The sequence below is a fragment of the Triturus cristatus genome, chromosome 3_1, assembly GCF_964204655.1.
Source record: "Triturus cristatus chromosome 3_1, aTriCri1.1, whole genome shotgun sequence".
Classification (NCBI taxonomy): Eukaryota; Metazoa; Chordata; class Amphibia; order Caudata; family Salamandridae; genus Triturus; species Triturus cristatus.
In genome coordinates, this window is record NC_140583.1 from 998029593 (window position 1) to 998047741 (window position 18149).

At 49.6% G+C, this 18149-nt stretch overlaps 1 protein-coding gene across 7 annotated transcripts in view; it reads left to right on the forward strand.

Moving 5' to 3' along the window:
* The first annotated feature begins 13090 nt into the window (after positions 1-13090).
* The window catches only part of WASF2 (WASP family member 2), a 432058-nt gene continuing 426999 nt past the window's right edge, over positions 13091-18149 (forward strand). For 2 of the 7 annotated variants that reach the window (XM_085645690.1, XM_085645694.1), the window contains exon 1: positions 13091-13268. The gene's annotated coding sequence lies outside the window, so the exon portion shown is untranslated. The other 5 variants (XM_085645691.1, XM_085645696.1, XM_085645692.1 and 2 more) reach the window with 4 other exon arrangements.

An 18149-nucleotide genomic window follows, 5' to 3' on the forward strand; every position in this document is an offset into this window, starting at 1 on the left:
AAGTTTCATCTCCTACAAAGAAGCAAATCATTAACACAAACGATAGGAGAGGTCTCTCCAGATAGTGTAGGAGAGGTCTCTCCAGATAGTGTAGGAGAGGTCTCTCCAGATAGTGTCAGCACCCTGCTAGCCTCTGATGACCGCCTTATATGCGACTTACGAGCCCTGCAAAATCACGAGTCCACACAAGAACAAGCATTTACAATGCAATGGTCTCCGCATTGGTAAAAGTTAGAGCTATTGGCATTGCTCATGACATTATTTTTATGTGTTTGTTTTTAAAACATTTAAAGAAACGGCATTGTCATGAGCAATGCCAATAGCTCTAACTTTAACAATGCCGAGACCGTTGCATTGTAGATGCTTGTTGTAATATTCCTTCACCACATCCTTGGGGATGTGGACCTTTGGTTCCACGGTGGAGGAGGGTGGTTGATTTCCCGAGGGTCTGGACTCCTCACTTTTAGCCTTGAGCTCGATCTCCTTCAGGCTGCGTTCGTGTTCTAGTTGGAGTTTTCTTTCTTCGTGTTCTCTCTGGCGTTTTTTTTCCTCAAGTTCTCCTTGTAGGCGTAATTGTTCTACCGCCAACTTTTTCTCGGCCAGTTTTAGCTCTCCCTCGATTTTCAGTTTCGCTAGTTCTAGTTCGTGGTTGCGGCCCCTTTCTCGGTCTGCTAGTTCCTCCGGGGATAGGCCCCCTTCTGGGGCGCTGCTCCTTATCGGGATGCTTCGTGGTTCGTTTGGCGGCTCTCCTTCTGTTTGGGCCAGGGAAGCCCCGAAATCAGCCAACAAGAACTGGAGGCGCAAATGACTTTGAACACAGAAAAAACAAATACAATAATCAATCTGTCAGAAATAAACTTAGACAATGCTGAACAGCAACTCCTTCCGCTCGGACTGTCATTCTGCCCGGAGAGTAATTTTGACTATCCACAAACAAGGGCTGACATTTATAAATTCATTTGGAAGCTGAAATTAAAAAAAGTTTCATCTCCTACAAAGAAGCAAATCATTAACACAAACGATAGGAGAGGTCTCTCCAGATAGTGTAGGAGAGGTCTCTCCAGATAGTGTAGGAGAGGTCTCTCCAGATAGTGTCAGCACCCTGCTAGCCTCTGATGACCGCCTTATATGCGACTTACGAGCCCTGCAAAATCACGAGTCCACACAAGAACAAGCATTTACAATGCAATGGTCTCCGCATTGGTAAAAGTTAGAGCTATTGGCATTGCTCATGACATTATTTTTATGTGTTTGTTTTTAAAACATTTAAAGAAACGGCATTGTCATGAGCAATGCCAATAGCTCTAACTTTAACAATGCCGAGACCGTTGCATTGTAGATGCTTGTTGTAATATTCCTTCACCACATCCTTGGGGATGTGGACCTTTGGTTCCACGGTGGAGGAGGGTGGTTGATTTCCCGAGGGTCTGGACTCCTCACTTTTAGCCTTGAGCTCGATCTCCTTCAGGCTGCGTTCGTGTTCTAGTTGGAGTTTTCTTTCTTCGTGTTCTCTCTGGCGTTTTTTTTCCTCAAGTTCTCCTTGTAGGCGTAATTGTTCTACCGCCAACTTTTTCTCGGCCAGTTTTAGCTCTCCCTCGATTTTCAGTTTCGCTAGTTCTAGTTCGTGGTTGCGGCCCCTTTCTCGGTCTGCTAGTTCCTCCGGGGATAGGCCCCCTTCTGGGGCGCTGCTCCTTATCGGGATGCTTCGTGGTTCGTTTGGCGGCTCTCCTTCTGTTTGGGCCAGGGAAGCCCCTGCCTCGACCCAGGTCTTCAATGCTCCCTGGAAATCTTCTTTTGTGCTTAATCCGGTGGTAGCGATTCCAAGGTCTTTGCAGAATTGTTTTAATTCTCGGTGCGTATAATATTCCAACTGGTCCTCTCGGAATGTCGAGCTTGTGTTGGTACCTGCGGCACCTAGGGAGGTTTCTCCTTCCATCTCTTTCCGGTAGTGCGTCAGCCGTTTACTGCACGATCTCTAGGTGTCGGCTCGGATCCCGTCGTCTGCCACCAAATGTTGGAAAGGCGTTCTCCGGGGGGCTTCGGAATACGTTCCGGACCACCCTTTGACCCACCTCTCCCAGAGTTAGGCCGAGTAAGAGCGGGGAGGCCCTTCCTGGAAGGGTCTCGTTCCTAGGATCGCACACGCTGAGCTTGCACTCTCGGACAGAGGGACACCACACAGTAGCTCTTCGTAAGACAATACCTTATCGTTAGCTTTAAGGGACCTTTATGATCCGAAATGCAGGTATTGAAGCAGCGCCACAAGCGGCGACGGTTTCGTGATGGGGGTATGGGGGTAGCGGGACAGTCTCTGAGTTCAGTGTCTCTGCGGAGTATCCTTCGCACAGCTCTCAATCCACGAGCTGGGGGATGTTGTTTCTCTCGGCAATCTCTGCCGATTCTTCTAGAGGAGAGTGCCGCGAGTCACTCAGCAGGCACAGGTGGTTTCGGAGTCGGGGAGCCGCGACGGCGTCAGCAGGGCTCAGATGGTTCAGAGTTCGGGGAGCCGCAACAGCGTCAGCAGGGCTCAGATGGTTCAGAGTTTGGGGAGCCGCGACTTCGTCAGCAGGGCTCAGATGGTTCAGAGTTCGGGGAGCCGCGACAGCGTCAGCAGGGCTCAGATGGTTCAGAGTTCAGGGAGCCGCGACAGCGTCAGCAGGGCTCAGATGGTTCAGAGTTCGGGTAGCGTTCTTCGGTTCAGGGATCGATCGAGCCGCGACCAGGTCAGCAGGGCTCTCGTAGGTCCAGGTCTTCTCTTCTCTCGTCCCTTCAGCACCCCTTGTTATACTCCCCCTCCTCTTTGAAGTCCGGAGTCCTCGCTGAGAGGGGTCTTGGTGCCTGGGGCCGGGGTGTCGGGATTTCCTGTCGCTCGGCCCTTTGATCTGTTCAGGTGGGTCTGGGAGGGACTCCAGACGCCCAGCAGGCGAGGCGCCCGCTCACCGGGGGCCTGGTGGCCGATTGAAACCCTCCTTGGGGAGGAGACCAGAGGTGTGACAGGGACGGCGTCTCCTGGTCTGGCTTGGGGGCTTCTCGCTCTCTCGGCTGGGCATGCGTGGTAGGATCTAGGGTGTTGCTGGGGCCTTGGCTGGCCATCGGGTTGTTGGGCCATGGTGGCCGGACGTCTGTGACATCGGGGATCAGGTGCGGTTGCAGGGTGGCTGGCTGGTCGGGAGGGCCCGCGCCACGAGGCCGGTCTCACAAGAGTTGTTTGAGATTATATATTTCAAGTAGGTGGGATAGGTTCTGGGCAGTGGAGTCTTCTGGGTCGTTCCAGTGGATATTGAGGTCACCCAGGAACACGTCTTTAGTGTCTGTCATGGAGAACCATGATATTAGATCTGTTAGTTCTTCGGGGAAAAGGGTACGCTCTGCAGGAGGATGGTAGATGGTGTGGAATTTGATGGGTGAGGTGACCTTGGCAGTGAGTTCGACACCCAGGTATTCAAACGATAGTTATTCTGCAGGTTTAAGTTTGGTAATCTGTATTCCTGCCTTGTGGATGATGGCTAGTCCTCCCCCCGTTTTGATCGGTCTGTCTTGGGTGGAGTGGACATTGAGCCAGGATTCAGTGAGGAAAGCGATGTCAATTTCTTCAGCGAGTAGAGCTTCAGCAATGTCTGTGGCGTGTTGTACTGCTGATCTGCAGTTGAGGAGCATGCAAGAGAGAGGATGGGGAGCTTCGATGATGGGGGGAGTAAGGTCGATAGAGGAGTATTGAGCAGGAGGTCTAGGCGAGTGGATATTTTTAGGGATTCTGTCAGTGCCGATAATAACAGGGATGGGGAAAGGGGCTGACTTCTGGCTCAAAGCGAGGTAAGAGTTGTTGATCTCATCAGGTTTCGGTATCGAAAAGGGTTGGCGATCCCGTTTGGGTCGAAGTGCCTGACTCACTGACGGACTGGAGGGACGAGGGGTGCACTGTGGGGCCGAGGGAGCAGTATTGGGTGGGGTGGGAGGAAATCTACCCGGGGGGGGGGGTTGGGGGGGGGGGGGGTGGAGGGAGCACAGCGGCTTGGACCTGTTGAGAAGATCTTGTTGTAAGTATAGGAAATCAGCAGCAAGGGAGTTCATTTTTTGGGGGATTTTTATTTTATTAGAAACCGTTAGCACACAATAAAAGACATACAAGGGCCTACAACCACCAGGGCCGGCCGCTATAGAGCCCGAGGGCTCGCAGTGTAACGCCATACATTCAAATGAACCAGCGGCAAAGTACCCGGCAGTCCGTAAGCACCTATAACAGACCATGGCCATAGGCCAGGAGCGGTTTAAGACAACGGTTTCATTTTTTATTAAACATAACACACACTCAAGGCAATGAGAGTCCGAGATAGCAGCGTGCTCTTCCCAGGACGGGGAACAACATACAGTGTCCAAAACGATTCTGGTCCAGAAGCGGTGAAGGGGGGCAATGGGAAAACAAAGCATGGAACACACATTACACACTCCCGCAGAATGCGCAGCTAGGGGGTAAAAGCAATATCGACCTCTAATGGAAAAGGCGGGGCGCAGATACGGCCTCGATATAAATTCCACGGACCCCATACCCTACTCCATTTCCCTGGCTTACCTCTCGCCACATACACCGTCTTTTCCTTAAACATACACCAGTCCATATTCTCCTTCCATACATCAACCGTGGGCGGCCTCAGGGAGCCCCATAGCTGTGCAATGTTACGCTTAGCCACCATATACCCCAAGGTCACCCACTGCGTCTGTGCCGCATTGCAATCATTCGGTTCCCAGACATTCAACAAACACCTCCTAGCCTCTGGCAACAGGGCCACGTGCGTGACCCCCTCCAGTACAGTATGGAGACCGTTCCAGAATCGCACAATCTCCGGACATTCCCACAATATATGAAGGAACGTGCCCGGCAGGCCACATCCACGCTTACACAATCCATCCATCGAATAACCCATACGCAGCAAACCGGGCCCTGTGACATACACTCTATGGAGGATCTTCAGCTGTACAAACCGGAGGCGGGCCGGGATCGCCACCTCCTTCGGGGAGGCCACCGCCGACACCCAGTCCTCATCATCCAGCTCTAAGCCATCGCCTGTCCATGCCTCTCTCAGACGGAGCAGCAAGTCTGCGCGATCGTTGATGAGTTTCTTGTAAATCAAAGAAATAGTGCTGTCGGGCACATAGCCATCCAACACTTTATCCTCCAGTGGAGAATACTCGGGGATGGCAGCAGCGTCCGGAAAAACCGAACACAGTGCATGGTGGACTTGAGCATATCGGAAATACTCTTTATCGTTCAATTTATATTCCTTTTTGAGCATTTCAAAAGTTTTGAAAGCTCCCTTCACCCAAAGATCCCCCACCTTACATATACCAATCATGTCCCATTTCTCAAAGCCTTTCGATCTCCACAAACAGCCCAACCGCCCAGAGGCATACAGTGGCGTCGCCCGAGTCAAGCGATCCCTCCACACCATCGCAGCTTTCGCCGCGTGCCACACACGCACCGCCACCCGCGTGGGTCCCGTCAGCCGCGTGTCCGGGGTCACCGAGTACAGCGCCCTATTATAATCCCCACCTGGAAGCAGGAATTTATCGATCTCGAACGCCGGGTTTAAGGCAGGATTATATATCCCGTGGTTCACAGCCGCCAACTGAGACGCCCAATAGTATCGTTTGATATCAGGGAGTGCAACCCCCCCATCGTACCAAGGAAGCATTAACTTGGCGAGAGCAATCCGCGGCCGTCCGTCCCAAAACAGTTGACGCTGAAGACCCTCAACCTCCCGGAAATAGCGGGCCGGTACGACATCCAGAGTATTTTGCAAAGCGTACAAAAAGCGAGGCAGCGACATCATTTTGAACAATGCCGCCCGTCCAAGCGGTGAAAGCGGAAGTCGTCGCCATCTTGCGACGTCGGCCTTCAGCCGCTGGAGGGGAGGGAGAAGGTTTCGCTCATAGCGGACCGCGGGATCCAGTGAGATAAAGATTCCCAAATATTTGAACCCCAGGGTAGCAACCTGAACAGGGCAGTCTTGCGGCAGGAGGGGGGCTTCCCCGGAGAGGACGTAGACGCACGATTTGGCCCAGTTGATAACCAGGCCGGAGTTGCGGCCAAAGGAAGTCAACACGTCCACCAATACCATTAGTGACTGTCGGGGGGAAGTGAGATATAGAAGGATGTCGTCCGCGTAAAGGGAGACACGGTCTTCGAATTCCGGCGTCCATCTAATGCCTCCCAACGACGGCTCCCAACGCAGCCAGGCGGCGAGAGGCTCCAAAGAAAGCGCAAAGAGAAGGGGTGATAGCGGACATCCCTGTCGCGTACCCCTCCCCAGTGCGAAGGGAGCCGACACCCTACCATTCACCACCACCTGAGCCAGTGGGTCAGCGTATAACAATTTTACCCAACCAATAAACTCAGGGCCGAATCCAAATTTCGCCAAAACGGCCCAAATATATGGCCACTCCAAAGTGTCGAACGCCATAGTAGCATCTAGAGATGCCAAGATGGCCGGCTCCCGTATAAACTCGGCTCTAGCCAGCACACCGTGTAACCGCCTCAAATTTAGGGCGGTATTCCGATGGGGTATAAAACCGGACTGATCCTGATGAATCAAGTCGCCCGCGACCCGAACCAGTCGGTTAGCCAACACCTTAGCCAGAATTTTGGGTTCTGCGTTCAACAGCGAAATGGGCCTATAGGAGGCGCAGCGGTCTCGCGGCTTCCCATCTTTGTGTATCACCACTATGGTGGCGAGGCGTTGGTCAGGGGGAAGGAAGCCCGCCGCACGTGCCGCCGAAAACATGTCACGAAGATACGGCGCTATCTTATTAGGACGTAACTTATATAGTTCAATGGGAAGACCATTAGGACCACCCGCCTTACCAGATGCGATCGAGCGAATGGCCAAAGCAATCTCATCCGACGACAACTTCGCCTCCATCAATGTTGCATCCGCCTCCGATAAGGTTGGCAGTGCGATGTCTCGAAGCAACAGATGAGAATCATCCTCCGCACGCACGGAAACCGGAGAGTATACCCCGCGGAAGTGATCCGCGAAGCAGTCAACAATCTCAACAGGGTCAGTCACACGAATTCCATCCATTCTCTCCACAACGGGCACCACCCTGCTCGCTCTCTCCTTCTTATCCAACCAAGCAATCAACTTCCCGGCCTTATCCCCCACGTCATACAGACGCCCTTGCTGTTCTCTATACATCCCTTTAGCAGCTTCCGTGACTAGCGCTCTATAATCTGACTGTTTGAGGCTGAGAACATGCAATTTCTCATCAGTAACTCCACGCTCCAAGTCCTCCTCCATTTCAGCTATTTCAGTCTCCAGGTGAACCACCTCAGCTCTCTCGCACCTCTTAGCATGGGAGATAAGAGACAATGCCTGCCCCCTGACCACCACCTTATAAGCCTCCCATAGGGAGACGGCCGACGACACCGACCCCACATTATCAGTGAAGTAGTGATCAGTGGACTTGACCAACTCCGCGCGGATCTTAGGGTTACGAAGATACCAGGGGCCAATAGGTGCCACTCTTCCCTCTGTGCCAGGGTCAACCCTCAGTTGCAACCATATAGGGGAATGGTCAGAAATACCTCTGGCTACGTGACGCACCTCCCCAATCATCCCCGCTTGGGTCGCCGGCATGAGCATATAGTCGAGTCTCGAGAGACTCCCATGGGCCCCCGAGTGAAAGGTATACTGCGCTTGTCCCGGGTGCATCATTCTCCAGCAATCTACCAGTCCCAAAGTGTCCAAAAAACTCCCCAACCAGGCCCGAGCCCTAGGGAGATCCCTGGGGGGGTGACGGTCCTCCAATCCAGAGACCACGGCATTAAAGTCTCCACCCAGCACCAAAACCCCCCCAGGAAGCCCAAGAACCAAACGCCCCAAGTCAGCAAATGTAGTCGTCTGCAACCCCGGGGGCACATACACAGCCACCATTGAGATGGTTCTACCATCCCATCTTCCCACCAGTGCCACATATCGCCCCCTATCATCGTGAAGCACCTCGTCCACTGCCAGTGGGAGGGAGGTCCTAACTAAGATGCCCACTCCCCTAGAGCCAGAAGTGAAGCCAGAGTGAGCGGCCAGGCGATAGCCCCTCCTATTTAGGGCCTGGAAGGAGTTCCCAACCAAATGTGTCTCCTGCAGGAAAACGATGTCGGGCGAGAGCCGCTTCAAGAACTGTAACACCACCCGCGCTTGATCCTGTCCCCCAGACCATTCACATTCCACGAAAGGATTTGCAATCCCCTATCCCCCATCCCACTCCCGCACATGAATCCCACATCCCGGAGAGCACAACCCGGAGAAATCAGCAAACAACTTCACATTGCCCTGCGAAACGAAAAAACAACAACCATCCCCAACAACCCCCCTCCCCCACAGACCCAAAACCACAACTCCCCCCTCCCTGCACCCCTGCTTGAGCCCGAACAGCCCCCCCAACTTGCAGTGTGCCTGTCGCCCTAACATTTACCACAAAAGAACCCCAGAAGGAGGAAAGGACCCCAAAAAGCTCCCCGCAACCCCCAGACATTTGAAGGGCATGATGTGCCGGATTAGAGTGTAATTGAGCCAAGGTGCAATGAATAGTCAATCTAGTCCATCGCCAGGAACCAAGTTCTAGTCCTGCTCCACCACATCCCGTCCGCTCTCCTCCGCCCGATCGTCTCGATCCTGTCCCCGCGGTAGGGCATCCAACCAGTCACCAACCGCCTCCGGTCGGTCAAAAAAGTGGGAACGACCCTGGAACTCAACCCGCAACCTCGCAGGGAATAACATCGCGTATTTCAGCTCCATGTCCCTCAGGCGCCGCTTGACACCCAAAAATCCCAGCCGCTGTTTCTGGACCGCTTGCGTGAAGTCCGGATAAAAGCTGACATTGGAGTTCTCAAACTTCAGCGGCCCAGCCACCCGCGATGCCTGAAGGATAGCATCTCTATCCCGAAAGTTCAAAAGTCGAGCGATTATAGGCCGCGGGGGAGCACCCACTTTGGGCGCACCACCCGGAATCCTGTGGGCCCGCTCCACCGCAAAGAACTTGCTCAATCCCTTGGGCGCGAGACGGTTGATCACCAGATCCTCCACAAAAAGATCAGCAGCAGATTCCTCCGATCTTTCCGGCACTCCGATGATACGGACATTGTAGCCGACGATCAGTCTGGTCACTGGCTAGCCGCAACCGATGGACCTCCGTCTGAAGGGCGGCCACGTCCACAGTTAGGCTCGACGCCGCATGTGACAAGGAGTCGACCCGCTCGTTGGTTTTGGACAGATCTGCCCTGACCAAATTCACATCGATCAGTACCGCGTCCAACTTATGTGCCAGGGTATCAAATCGCTGACCCACAGCAGCCTTCATCTCCTCAATGGCGCCCATAACGTCCTGCAGGGTAAACTCCGACGCCGGGCCCGCCAGCTCTTTAGACCGCTCAGGCGATTTATGCAGGCCAGCGGGGGATCCCTTTAGCTGCGCGTAACGGTCCATGTTGTTGGCCTGAGCATAGGATCCCCTCCGGGTTGACTTAGATTTCGACTTGTCCCCTTCGAGTCTCGCCGCCATCGTCCGGAGGCCACCAAGGTTGGCACCCGCCAGCGCCAGGGACAGGGACCCGTTGGCTAAGTTAAGCGGACACTGCGATCGCAGGCAGGACGTCCGTGGATAGTCCGAAGATCGGGCCAGACACTCCGTTGTCCGCGCTCCTCTGAAACACCAGGGTCCCTCAGCCGATCTCAAACAGCAGACTTGAAAACGAAAGTGAAAGTGCGGGGTACGGGGCAGGTCAAGCCCTGCATGCCGCTGTTGTTCACTTCGTACCCGGGCACCTCACCAACTCGAGACCGGGACCTAGGCACCAGCAGGCCGCAAACTTCGGAGAGCAACCATTCGGGTTCCCGGCGTCCGATCAGAATTCGGAAAACGGGTGGCACCTCAGCGCGAATGCATCAGCAAAAGCCCGTCAAATTTACCAGGATTTGGTCAGGATAGACGTGGGAGGTTGCGGAGGCCCTCGAGAGCCTTAAGCCTATGCGGCCATCTTGGTTGCGCGCTAGGCTCCTCCTCGGGAGTTCATTTTCAGCTCCATTCTGTTCAGTTGCTGTGCTATTGAGCTGAAAAAGTTTAAGGTTTTAGGCAGGGGCCGAGAATGACTTGGGTCTTTGGAGGGAGAGTGAACAGGTGTCGGGGATTGGACGGAATCAGTGGGATTAGGAGAGGGGAGAGGTTGAATGCGGGGAGCCGGATTAGTAATGCTCCCATTCAAGGAGTTCAAAGGAGGAGGAGAGGGTCTAGTGTCCAAGTGAGGAGGGAGAGAAATTCTAGGTAAGAAGTCAGTTCCGGGGAATGTCAATGAGATTAGCGGGGGAGTCAGGTTGTGTATGTGGGTGTGCGACGGCGGAGTGGGAGCGTGTAGTGATAATAGGGGGGAACGAGTTTATAGGATTGGTGACGACGTTGGCCATGGGGATGTCACGGGGGTTGTCAGTGAGGTAATTGGTGGAGACCAGTTGTGTCTGTGGATGTGGGACATCGGAGGGGGAGTGTGCAGTGGTAGTATGGGGGAGAGTGATCACTGGATTGGAGATGAAGTTGGACAAGGGAGAAGTAAGGGTCGGGGGGAAAAGGGTCTGTGTTGGAGGAAGAGGTAGTTTGTGAGGGAGGGTTCAGATTATCAGCGGTCGAGCGAAGAGTGCCTGTGGGGATTTCGGTCGCGGGAGGGCAGAGGTTACAGTCCGAGCTGTCAAGATCTAGATCGGTCTTGTGGTGTTTGTTGTTCCTGGTGTGCTCAGTAGATGTAATAGTTGTGGGTGTTTGGTGGCGGAGAGTAATGATAGGGGTAGTGTGATTATAGTGAGTGATGGTGGTTGTCCATGAGCTGAAGAGAGGTTCTTCAGGGCAGGGAGATTGGATCAGTTCCACGTTATTAGTAAGGGTGATGGTGGGTTGGGGAGATATGGTTTGACGGCTCAGTTGAGTTAACGAGGAAAGAAGTGTGGGGAAGTGGCAGTCAAAAGTGGTGAGGTGCGGGTCGGTGGCCTGTATGAGAATGGTTCCAGTTCTGTAGATGGAGATGGTGAGTTCCCCTTTGAAGGTCGGGGAGATGGTAGTGGAGATTTTTTCACCATAGGGAATGATTACTGACTTTGCGACTTGAAGGTGAAGAGAGAAGGTGGTTTTCCATTTAGATTTGTGTAGAAAATGAAGTTTTCGTGTTGCCTTTGGTCGCTGTGTAGTAGTTATCTACAATGAGTGTTTCCGGGTGTTGTTTTAGAGTACTATGCTTATACCATCAATGCTGAGAAAAACTGGGAAGTTGAATTAAACAAAATGATTTGGGCATACAGGATTTCCCCTTCTGTCACTGGTTTCAGTCCCTTTAAAATGTTGAGAGGGAGAGACCCTTATACAAAAGACAATCTTGTTTGAATGTCTCAAAAGTATCAAACTAAGTTGTCACCTGTTGTGGCCAGAAATAATTTGGAGAAAGCACATAAAGTCTACAAGACATATTATGACCAGAGGAACAAAGTAAACGATTGTGATCTCAAAAAAGGGGATTCAGTGTGTGTGAAGCTCTGTGGCAAAGTGTGCAAGGGGGATTGTCGTTTCTCTCCTCCGTTTAAAGTTTTGGAGGTGTTTAAGTGTTTGGCTAAACTGAGTGATGGAAAGGTCTGGCCTCTCAGCAAACATGCTAAGTGTAATAGTACTTTGTCTTGGCATAATAACAAGGTTGGATCTTCCAATTTTTGGTTCTTAGATGATTGGGATGAGGGGGTCGGTCCGACTTGATCCCCCCCTTGTTGTTCCTGTTGATGGATTGCCAAGGGGTTCACATTTTCCAGTTTCTCAAGTTAAGTCCGCTGAGATGAATACACCGCTCGATGTAGGCAATAGTAAAGTTACCAGATCTGGTAAAGTGGTAACCATGCCAACTAAGCAAAAAGATTTTGTTCCTATGCCCCAAGGTGTTTTTTTTACATTGCTTTATATATTTTTTTTTATCTTTTCGGTTTTAGTTTTGTTCCAATTTTGGTTCTAGGAGTACTTCTATATTCCCTCTATAGTTCCTTTCTTCCCTCCTACCTGTTATTGCCCCACTTTTCTGCTGTCACTGTTGATATTTCCTTGTTTCTTATATTTAAGGGGGAAGGTGTGTGGGGTTCTGTTATCATGGTTCTATGGCAGCAGAGTTCCACATTGGTTTAGTTCCATAGAGAATGTTAGGATGACAGTTTGAGATTGCGCTCCTCTGCGTAGGACCTGTTCCTGTGCTCTCCTTCCTGTAATGCTTAAATAAAACTGTTAACTTACCTTACCTGCCTACCGGCCCTACTTTACACCCTGCAGTTTCACTGCTGCTGTCCTTGTATGTTCCTGATAAATTCTTATTTATATATTGTAGTTCCTGTTTATATGTTGGGTAGGGTATTTATGGTTAAGTCTTGTGTCATAAACTAGTTCTGGTCTCTTCCCCTTGTATCATCCATTTACTACATCTTGTTATCCCTTGAATCTTTTGTAACTGTATTCTCGGCAACCGTTTGAAATATAGTGAGACACTACTTAAGTACTTGCCAAGAATGCAGGTCTGCTGATGCTGCTCTGTCACAATAAATTCCTTAAAATCTATGCTGGGGTTCCGTTTCTCTTTCCGACACTTCCGCTATCACTGCAACTAATCCCCCCAACCCCCTTTTGTGCTGTTGATGGCAACTTGGGCGTTGTCATTGCCAACCTAACTAATTGAGACATTCCCACTGCCCAAGTCAAAATCCAGCTCGTTCCTTCTTCGGCTTCTTAAAGGTCGCTGCCCGGTTCAGATGTGTTCATGCAGAGAGTGTCGGTCGTTTGAAGCCAGAGCGCCTCCAAAGAGGGACTGAAGTACAAATCGGTGATACAAACGAGCAAGACTATGTGCGCGGTACCCTGCGGCTGGACCATCGATTCTGTGCGGTCTCTTCCGGGGCAGACAAGCATGGCTCTTTCCGGGATGGGTGGGTCATCTTTCTCTGGGCGGGTGTTTTTATTCTAGCCAATCAAATGATTCATGGGGCAGTACAGATGCCAAGGCCCTCCTAGGGCCGTCCTTTTGCATGTCAATCAATGTAATCTGGCTTTCCGATTGCCTCTCCCTTCCTTCACTTTTCAAGGCAATAGTGGAAACTAGCAAAGCAGAGGAAATTGGATTTTTGTTCTCTAGCGGGAGACCAGGCCCGTGTTCGGGAACATCAATAAAAGCGAAGCGGTGAGGAGTCGCTGAGAGCATTGGGTCTCAGGTGAGGGGCGCGAGGAGGGAAGGGTGCGGCTTGGGTGGGCGAGAGCTGTGCCAGGTACGATGCCACGGGGAGCCCAGGTGCACTTCCTGCTGGTCACCGAGCCACAGGTGAGTGCAGTGACAAAGTTACCTAGACAGATTACGCGGTCCCCAATACTAGGTCAAACTACGCTTCAAGAGGAGCTTGCATCCACAGAATCACTGCCAGATGCTAAACCGACTAACTGTTGTGCGTAAAACTTTATGATTAAGGCACCCAAGTTCTAGTTCCCTACTTTGCTGATAATATACGTCGTCAAAGGGACATTCACTAACTACCAAAGAAAAGCCTGCCTCTCACACCTTTTGTTACATAATTGCATATGAACGACAACCTCCTAATTTCCTGCCAAACTCTAAAACTTAAAGGCCACGCCCATTTTGCTCTACGCCTCTGTGATCGAAAGAGGATCTGCAGTATGTTTCCTTTCAGTAGTTATTACGCCTCACACATGGCTCCCAGGTTTCACAAATCTATTAATGATAGGCAGCTCTAGCCCAGGTTTTTTTTTCTTTTCAATCTGGGGGCGGTCCGTCCTGTTTTGTAATGAAATAAACAAGACCTTAAGTTCCAGAATTTATATGAATTGCATTTAATGAAATAAACAATACCTTAAGTCCCAGAATATGAAGAAAAAAAAAACATTTACTGGAGCAGTGCGTCACGCATGGACCTGGGAATCTTGACGGGGCTTCTCATAGGAAACCCGTGACCCACGCCTGCTTGAGAACGGACTTCTCGAGGAGTGTATCACTATTGCTATCTGTTCGATTGCAGCCAATTATTATAGTTGTCAACTCACTCCCTACCTTATTGGACCCTTTCTAGTCTTGCACTTTACACATACAAATCACGACTTATTGTTTGATTAGGCTAATGAAAGCAAATACTGATTACAGCACTAAGAATACATTACATTGTCACACTACAATACGTGACTGGAAACTGTGTGCCACAGCATGTGTTGGCCACCCTTCCTACAAAAGCCCTGAGCTCTTACCATTTTAGGAGCAGTGTTCTGCCCTCCCAGATAATACGCTTTCTACAAAATATCACCAGTTGCGAAGTCCCTTTGTGATAATTTAAGGATTACATGACTAGTGTTGGTTTTCTTTGTAATAAACATTTATAGAAAATTACTGCGCACTTTGTTGTACTCCTAGTCCTCAGTTGTACTCACAATCCTCTACCACTCTTCCATGTTCTCACCCTACCTTATTCCTTCCCTTTCCTTTCCAACCAATCATATTCATCAGCTTCTGTGACGTTAGTATTCAGTATAATGTGACGTTTATAGAATGTTTGTCATTTCAACCTTGACTGACACTTGACATTGTTCCACCTGCGTGTGGGTCTTATATATTAATCTTGCTTAATAAATCTTTCATTAACCAACCTCCGTTGGCTTCTGTCTCAACACACGTTCATGAGATGGTTTGGGCTGCAATCAACACGTAAGAGAAAAGTCATGCAAACCGTAACTCGTATATATTACAATGCTTATAGCTTCACCTTTGATGTGACAACTGCAGATGTAAATAACCTTAGGGATGAGATTACATGTCCCATTACCATTAACACTATGAAAGAAGATGACTATGAATGTAGTAGTTTTTAGTAATTTAATATTGTTATTTAATTACGTTGTGCTTTTATCTGCTGTTACTTATTTGATTATTGTGCCCCTCTTTAAGAACTGAGCATCCGTGTCCTGTAATGGCAGACATGCATTTTTTATAAAAGTTGAAATAATCTTTGAGTCTGCAAACCTGGTTAGGTTCACGGACCAAATGTGAACGATGAGGGAAACATTTTCCTTATCCAATCGTATATACGAGGCCCACAGAAACGCTACAATAATGCATTTAAAAAAAATATTACTGACAGATTTACACCATGCAAAGTAACTTCCGTGTGTAAACTTCTAATTTCATCCCAAGTTTGATGTAATTCAGTTCAGCTGTCTCTTCCATAGCACCACCAACTGCTTCCTATAGAGCCTAAAATGGGAAAAATCAACATTTTGACCGCCCTTCCACCGCCTCCCCATGTTTTTTTGCCTTTACTTGTCAGATCCTTACAAAAAATGCCATGCTGAACCCAAATCGGTAAAAGATGTGTATTTTTTTGGGGGGAGAGGGGCTAAAGTTGCATGCAGATTTGTCGTACTTCGCTAAAGTTATTAGCATAGCAAAACGCAATTTTTCTTTTTTTTTAAATTTCAATATACTTTTTTTTTTTTTTTTCCTACAACATATAACATGTGATCATCAACACTTTGTTGTTACAGGGCAGCCAAAACTGTCTGAGTTAGCTGTAGTACATTTTCGGTAGCTTGACTGCCCCCCATCCACTGTCATCGTATGGGAAAGAGAGAGAATGGAAGGGGCAAAGATAGGAATTAGGGTAGAGAGAGAAAGAGATGGCATGCCAGAAGATTTTTATTTTCCTCGCTAGTGTCTTGATCTCGTGAGGGTGGGCTTTTCGAGTCATTCTTCTAGTCCTATTCAGGGCGGCTCATATGGGTCTAGGTACTTGTCCAGGGATGCCCACATTCGCCTGCAGGGCTGTCTCCATGGTGAGTCTCGTAGGGCAGTTGTGTCAGCGCCTCTAAGATACGTCACCCAGTTGAGCCATACCTTGAACGTTGCCTTGGAAGTGTCTTTCCATTTGGTGAGTATCATTTTGACACCCGCTGTTAGAAGGAGATCCAGTAGGTCTATCTTGTTGTGAGTCTACCTCTGTTGTAATAAATGCAGTTACCAGGGTAGCAAATTCCGTTTTTAGTGTGCAACCTAACATTTTGTTTTAGAATGTGAAAATCTTCTCCCAGAATTTTTTGACTTTGGGACAGTGATAGATAAGGTGTGCCAGGTCCCCCTTTTCGTTATTGCAATTCCAGCACTGATCATTGTCCCTCAGGCCCAGGCTCGCCGGGTTCCAGTAGGTTTTGTGTAAAAGACAGAATTTTGTCTGAGCTAAAACCGGGGATATTTTGCTTTGTGTGGGGGAGGTCCATAGCATATGGGTCTCTTTCTCGCAGAGTGTAGCTCCTAGTTGAGACTCCCAGTAAGTGAGTGTCTTTTCATTAAGTTTGGTTGAGCTGGGTCGTAGTAGTCTGTAAATACCTGGTGGCCTATTCTGTTGAGGTTTGCCATGTATTGGATGATTGAGGGCTTGTGATTAGAGAGTTTCGCTTTGGTCAGGGCTGTTTTGATTTTAAGGAAGTTGTACAGTTCTATGTCTGGTAAGTTATGCTTGTTTTTAGCATGCTGGAAGTGGAGGGGTTTTCTCCTTCTTCAAGCTGAGCAGGGTAGGAGATGCCTGTTTTTTTCCATGAGTCTATAGATAGCGGTTTACCTCTGTATTTTATCCTTGCGTTTGCCCACAGTGACTCCCACCTTGAGTTTTTTATGCTGTGTTCCATCTTTTGATCTACTTTTAGTAGGGTATTTCTCGTGTTTTTGAGTATTGGATTTGCATCCAGTGTCTGTTTATTAGCGGTTAGGAGAGCTACTGGCTCAAGGTTGTTTAGGATGGCTCTCTCAATTATAAGCCAGACCGGCGTGTAGTCCTGGCTGGGCAGGACCCAGTAGGTCCCCTGTTTCGCTAAAAATGCAGTTTGGAAAGTTTTGAAGTCGGCCACATTTAGTCCCACCAGTTTTTTGTCTAGCCTTAATTTTTTAAGGCTTATCCTTGCTCTTTTTTGTCTCACCTGATGAATTTGTTTATCATCTTGTCTATTTTGCGATGGAAATCATCCGTGAGTATGAGAGGGAGCATATTCGACAGGTAGTTGACCATTGGGGTGATCATCATCTTCACTGTCTCTATCCTCCCCCACCATGTTATGAATTTGGGCGACCAGTCCTCCAACAGCGTCTTTGTCTTGTCTAGCATTAGTTTTTCATTTTGTTCGAGTGTGCTTTTGAGGTCATTACCGAAGTGTATACCTAGGTATTTAATGAAACCGGTTTGCCAGGCTAGGCCCGATTTCCCCCCAGTATCTCTCTAGTGGTGTAGATGTTAAGTGGTTTACATTCTGACTGGTCCTTATTTAGCTTATATCCTGAAAGGGTTGAATACTTCTCAATGGTCTCCATGAGGGCTGTGATGGAGGATTTTGGTCTCTCTGTGACAATGAGAATGTCATCCGCGTACGCGGCTAGTTTGACTGTGACCTCATTGATAGTGACCCCCTTCATCTCCTCATTGGCCCCGATATCTCTGATCAGTGGTTCAAGGGCCAGCAGAAACAGCGAGGGGTACAGGGGGCATCCCTGCCTTGTCCCTCGCTGTAGGGTGAAAGGTTCTGAGACCGCCCCATTGACTACAATTCGAGCTCTAGGTTTTTCGTATAGTGCCATGACTTTACGTGTATATGATTCCCCCAAGTTGTATGTCCGCATGCACTGCTCCAGGAAGTGCCATGATACCCTATCAAACGCTTCCTCAGCGTCTAGTGTAATGGTCACCGCTGTTTCGCCAATCTTGGCGGCCCTTTCGAGTATGACACAGGAGTCTGGTGTTATCATGTGACATGCGTGTCTTTAGGAATACTACCTGTGCGTTACTTATCAGCTGTGGTAGAACCTTGTTAAGCCTTGTTGTCAGGATTTTGGCGTATACTTTGCAGTCAACATTGATTAGTGAGATGGGCCTGTAGTTTTGGGGCAGCTGAGTGTTTTTGCCTTCTTTCGGGTTCACTGTTATGTTTGCTTCAGACATGGTTTGTGAGACCACCCCCGCCCCCTCGCAGTGGTTGAATACTTTTTTCATAATTGGTTGCAGGTGAGTTAAGAAAGTCTTATAGAAGGTGGCTGTGTACCCATCTGGCCCGGG